Below are 5,392 nucleotides of genomic sequence, written 5' to 3'. Positions count from 1 at the left end.
TCACTACGAACAAAGCTAGTGGAGGTGATGGAATTCCAGAGGAGCTATTTCAAATCCTGGAAGATGGTGCTGTGAAAGTGCTGCACTCAGTATGCCAGCAAATTTGGAAAACTCAGCAGTGGCCACAAGACTGGAAAAGGTCAGTTTTCATTCCACTCCCAAAGAAAGGCAATGCCAAAGAATGCTCAAAGTACCACACAATTGCACTCATCTCACATGCTAGTAAAGTAATGCTCAAAATTCTCCAAGCCAGGCTTCAGTAGTATGTGAACCGTGAACTTCCAGATGTTCAAACTAGTTTTCGAAAAGGCAGAGGAACTAGAGATCAAATTGCCAACATATGCTGGATCATGGAAAAAGCAAGAGAGTTCCAGAAAAACATCTATTTCTGCTTTCTTGACTATGCCAAAACCTTTGACTGTGTGGATCACAATAAACTGTAGGAAATTCTGAAAGAGATGGGAATACCAGACCACCTGACCTGCCTCTTGAGAAATCTGTATGCAGATCAGGAAGCAACAGTTAGAACTGGACATGGAACAGCAGACTGGTTGTTGTTCCATAGGCACAACAATAGGAAAAGGAGTACGCCAAGGCTGTATATTGTCACCCTGCTTATTTAACTTCTATGCAGAGTACATCATGAGAAACGCTGGACCGGAAGAAGCACAAGCTGGAATCAAGATTGCCGGGAGAAATATCAATAAGATCAGATATGCAGATGACACCACCCTTATGGCAGAAAGTGAAGAGGAACTCAAAAGCTTCTTGATGAAAGTGAAAGAGGAGAGTGAAAAAGTTGGCTTAAAGCTCAACATTCAGAAAACGAAGATCATGGCATCTGTTCCCATCACTTCATGGGAAATAGATGGGGAAACAGTGGAAACAGTGTCAGACTTTATTTTTTGGGGGCTCCAAAATCACTGCAGATGGTGATTGCAGCCATGAAAATAAAAGACACTCCTTGGAAGGAAAGTTATGACCAACCTAGATAGCATATTCAAAAGCAGAGACATTCCTTTGCCAACAAAAGTCTGTCTAGTCAAGGCTATGGTTTTTCCAGTGGTCGTGTATGGATGTGAGAGTTGGACTGTGAAGAAAGCTGAGCACCAAAGAATTGATGCTTTTGAAGTGTCGTGTTGAAGCAGACTCTTGAGAGTCCCTTGGACTGCAAGGAGATCCAAGCAGTCCATCCTAAAGGAGATCAGTCCTGGGTGTTCATTGCAAGGACTGATGCTAAAGCTGAAACTCCAATACTTTGGCCACCTGTTGTGAAGAACTGACTCATTTGAAAAGACCCTGATGCTGGAAAAGATTGAAGGTGGGAGGAGAAGGGGATGACAGAGGATGAGATGGCTGGATGGCATCACTGACTCAATGGACATGAGTTTGAGTGAACTCCGGGAGTTGGTGATGGACAGGGAGGCCTGGTGTGCGCGATTCATGGGGTTGCAAAGCGTCGGACACAACCGAGCGACTGAACTGAACTGATGTAATGTTTATTCCATGTGAAAAATTACGAGTGGGAAAAGGATCTACTTTTCTGATCCTGGTCCTTTCTACTTGAGGTCATCACTGTTCTCTGATTATTCTTTCAGTGATAAGTTTTGTGTAAGGCAACCATATACGTATATCTCCTCCCCCACCCCCCTGCTTTAGCATTTAACAAATGGTAGCATGCTGTTATATACTTTGGAGACTGGCCTCAGCGTAGTTATTCACTTAATAATGTGTTGTTTCAAGTTAGGAAATACAGATGTATCTTATTTTTAAATACGTATATAGAAAATGTGCTTGTAAGTAATTGGCTATGGTGTATTGACATTATAACATGATGATATCTTGAGTCTTAGAGCTGGGTTCAAATCCTGGCTTTGCCATTTATAAACTGTGTCACTTTGGGCAAGGTACATAATTTGTCTGTTTCAGTTGTTCATTTATGAAATCAAAAGTTAGTATCTCTTCACAAGGTTTTTGCAAGGATTAGAAGAGAAAATGTATGCAAAGCATTTAGCACAATGTCTTGCTTAATATTAATAAATCATAGCTGTTATTATGCTCCTAAATTTATCAGATCAAGTGAACCGCTAATGTGCTTCTCCTTCCTCAACTAAAGTAGAATACACAGGAAGCATTACATGTTTCTTGACCTCTTAACTTATGTTGGTTGTCCTTTTTCTTCCAGTCTATTACTGTTTATGTTCTCTCCCGCTCCCTTCCCCACCCTCTCCCCAGTCAATAATGCGTATTTCTTTTACTTGTGAGGTTTCTTACTGATCAGTGGTGTCCTCCTTTCAAATTGTTGCTTTTCAGTTGCTGAGTTGTGCTGACTCTTTGTGACCCCATGGACTGCAGCATGCCAGGCTTCCCCGTCCTTCACTCTCTCCTGGAATTTGCTCAACTCATGTCCATTGAGTTGGGGATTGCCATATGACTGTCTCATCCTCTGTTGCCCCTTCTCCTGCCTTCAGTCTTTCACAGCATCAGGTCTTTTCCTGAGTTGACTCTCGGCCTCGGTGGCCAGAGGCAGGTGCTGTCGTTTGTGCTTTAGTATAAACCTCAGCAGAGAAGGCGTGTTTCTGTTGATGATACTCTGGAGTGAATTTAATATTGGCAATCGCATTTAGTCATGTCATTAGACAGGATGATTCTTCTTGTGACTGGGATTTCAACCGGGATAGAACTGAGATTTGGATACAGATGGCAGTTGACAGGGTTAAGTGTGGGCCTGAGAATCTACAGAGGCACTTCAACTGTGGGCCTGTCTGGAGGTGGCCCTAGGAGGCCAAACCATGATGGGGGAAGTGTGTGTGTGCATGGCTGGGGGTATGCAGTGATACACTGTTCACTAAAAACTATCAGGAGAAGTCAGAGGCAGTGGGTTCTCATGGGGAATAGTATGCAGGGTATGGTGTGTTTTTATAAAAAAGAAAAAAATTGGTGCATATAAACCAGATGAGCTTCCTTACTGAGCTCTTCTAATGTTCTGCTCCAGAGTACGAGCTGTCTAGCTGTGGGAAGCCCCCAGCCTTTTCCACAGGGGAAGCATGAGTCTCACTTGACAGAGCATGCCAAGCTGTCACACTTGGAGGACTGAGGAGTGGTGCACCCAGGAATGCTTGTGGACCTTTTTAAGGGGGTTGAGTGCCTGGAAGAGTGTCTGGGGGCTTAGCTGCCCAGTTTAAAGTATTAATTCACATCAGTGTGATTTCATCTGTTCCCACCGACTCGGGTGGCCTAAACAAGCCGGCTTATATTTGAGAGGTTTCTTTTATCCTCTCTTCAAGGTTGTGCTTTCTGGCTTCTTGGCTTTGATAGGTTTTCATTACCTGAATGATACATATGTGCACTGTTTGATAATCTTAATGTTTTTGTCCCCATTGAGTTTCTATCATATGTTGTGGTCATGAGTCAGGATCTGTTATCTACTCCCAGGGTATCTGGTGATGGTCTGCATGTCCTTGGTCTGTGTATTGCCAACTCAAATAGCCTTTCTGTCTTGGAACTGTAATCGCTGAAAGAAATGTATAGAGATGTAGCTACTGAAATACATTTGAAACATTCTGTTCAGGGAGTTCACTTTTGTTACTGTTTCTTTATATTAAAAATCTGATTTCCTCCATTTGTCTAGATCTATTCCATTCTTAGAAATTCTTTTTATTTTTTCCATTTACTTTTCTGAAAATTTGAACATTTAAAGAGATGACAGCTCAACTCTGTACCAAGGCTTTCTGAGACAGTGAGAAAATGAATTTCATTTTAGAATAGCTCAGAATTGGTAGAGGGTGTGGTGTGGCAGAATCATAGTTCTTCTGCCTTTTGAAACCACCCTTCCAGATTCATTTCTCCTTGCCCCATTCTATCTGATGTGTGGGTTTAAGAAGCACAGATGATTCTGCCTCTTACACAGTCTCCCCCTCTCTCCCTCCTCACCCCTTGTACATGGATAAATACACTCAAAGAGTTAGCCATTCTAATTCCAGACATCTTTGTCCTCCTTTGCAGTTGGAGGTTCCCCCCCACCCCCCGCCCACATCTCATGTTCTTACCTTACATATAATACCTTGGACTCGATGAAGAAAGCTACAAGTAAAATTATATGTATTTTTCTATTATACAGAATGAGAACTCATGTTCCTGTAGATTGCTGCTTAGCATTCAGAATTGTGTATTTCAGCATCAGAATTCCTTCTTTAAAAAACTGGCCATGTTTAATATTGATTTTTTGTTTGTTTTGGTTGGTATATGAACACTCTGAAGATAGAGGAAGCTGTTTGACTAATTTTTGTTCTTTACAAGTAAGTCATTAGAAATCAAACAAAATCTGTAGTGCCAGTTCATGGTCTTTGTAGACTTCTGTCAAATATCTTACATATTTTAAGCAATTTCTGTTTTACTCATAATTGCAAACATCCCAGAATTACTCCTTCCTGAGGTACAAAGTTTGTTCAACTACTTATCTTTGTTAAGAAAGGAAATAAAAGACCTTTCATATATTCTTTGCTGTTTATAGAATAATACCAAACTTTGTTTATAGTGTTAAACTTAACAAAAAATGTTTAAAGTAATTTTGATCTCAGGAATTAGATAAATTAGTACTTTGGTCCTGGCTTAGAAATATCAGCTAAGGCTAGGCAGCCTTACTTTAAACCTTGTACTTGATAAAAATTGAATGTTGCCTGTACTTAATAAAAATTGAATGTTGCCTGTAGACTTGGACAGAGAGGATCACAAAGTTCTTGAAGTTTCTGTGTTTTTCTTCTGAAATGTAACTTTTCTAACCTAACATAGGGTATAGGTATGTCTTGCTGTGCTAAAATTTTAAGATACATCAGAGCATGCCTACTGATGGCTCTTGAAATGAAGATTAACCAGACCACCTGACCTGCCTCTTGATAAAGCTATATGTAAGTCAGGAAGCAACAGTTAGAACTGGACATGGAACAACAGACTGGTGCCAAATAGGAAAAGGAGTACGTCAAGGCTGTATATTGTCACCCTGTTTATTTAACTTCTATGCAGAGTACATCATGAGAAACGCTGGACTGGAAGAAGCACAAGCTGGAATCAAGATTGCCGGGAGAAATATCAATAACCTCAGATATGCAGATGACACCACCCTTATGGCAGAAAGTGAAGAGGAACTCAAAAGCCTCTTGAAAGTGAAAGAGGAGAGTGAAAAAGTTGGCTTAAAGCTCAACATTCAGAAAACTAAGATTATGGCATCTGTTCCCATCACTTCATGGGAAATAGATGGGGAAACAGTGGAAACAGTGTCAGACTTTATTTTTTGGGGGCTCCAAAATCACTGCAGATGGTGATTGCAGCCATGAAAATAAAAGACACTCCTTGGAAGGAAAGTTATGACCAACCTAGATAGCATATTCAAAAG

The sequence above is a fragment of the Bison bison genome, unplaced genomic scaffold, assembly GCF_000754665.1.
Source record: "Bison bison bison isolate TAMUID 2011002044 unplaced genomic scaffold, Bison_UMD1.0 scf7180017864223, whole genome shotgun sequence".
Lineage (NCBI taxonomy): Eukaryota > Metazoa > Chordata > Mammalia > Artiodactyla > Bovidae > Bison > Bison bison.
Note: the sequence above shows the minus strand (reverse complement) of the source record.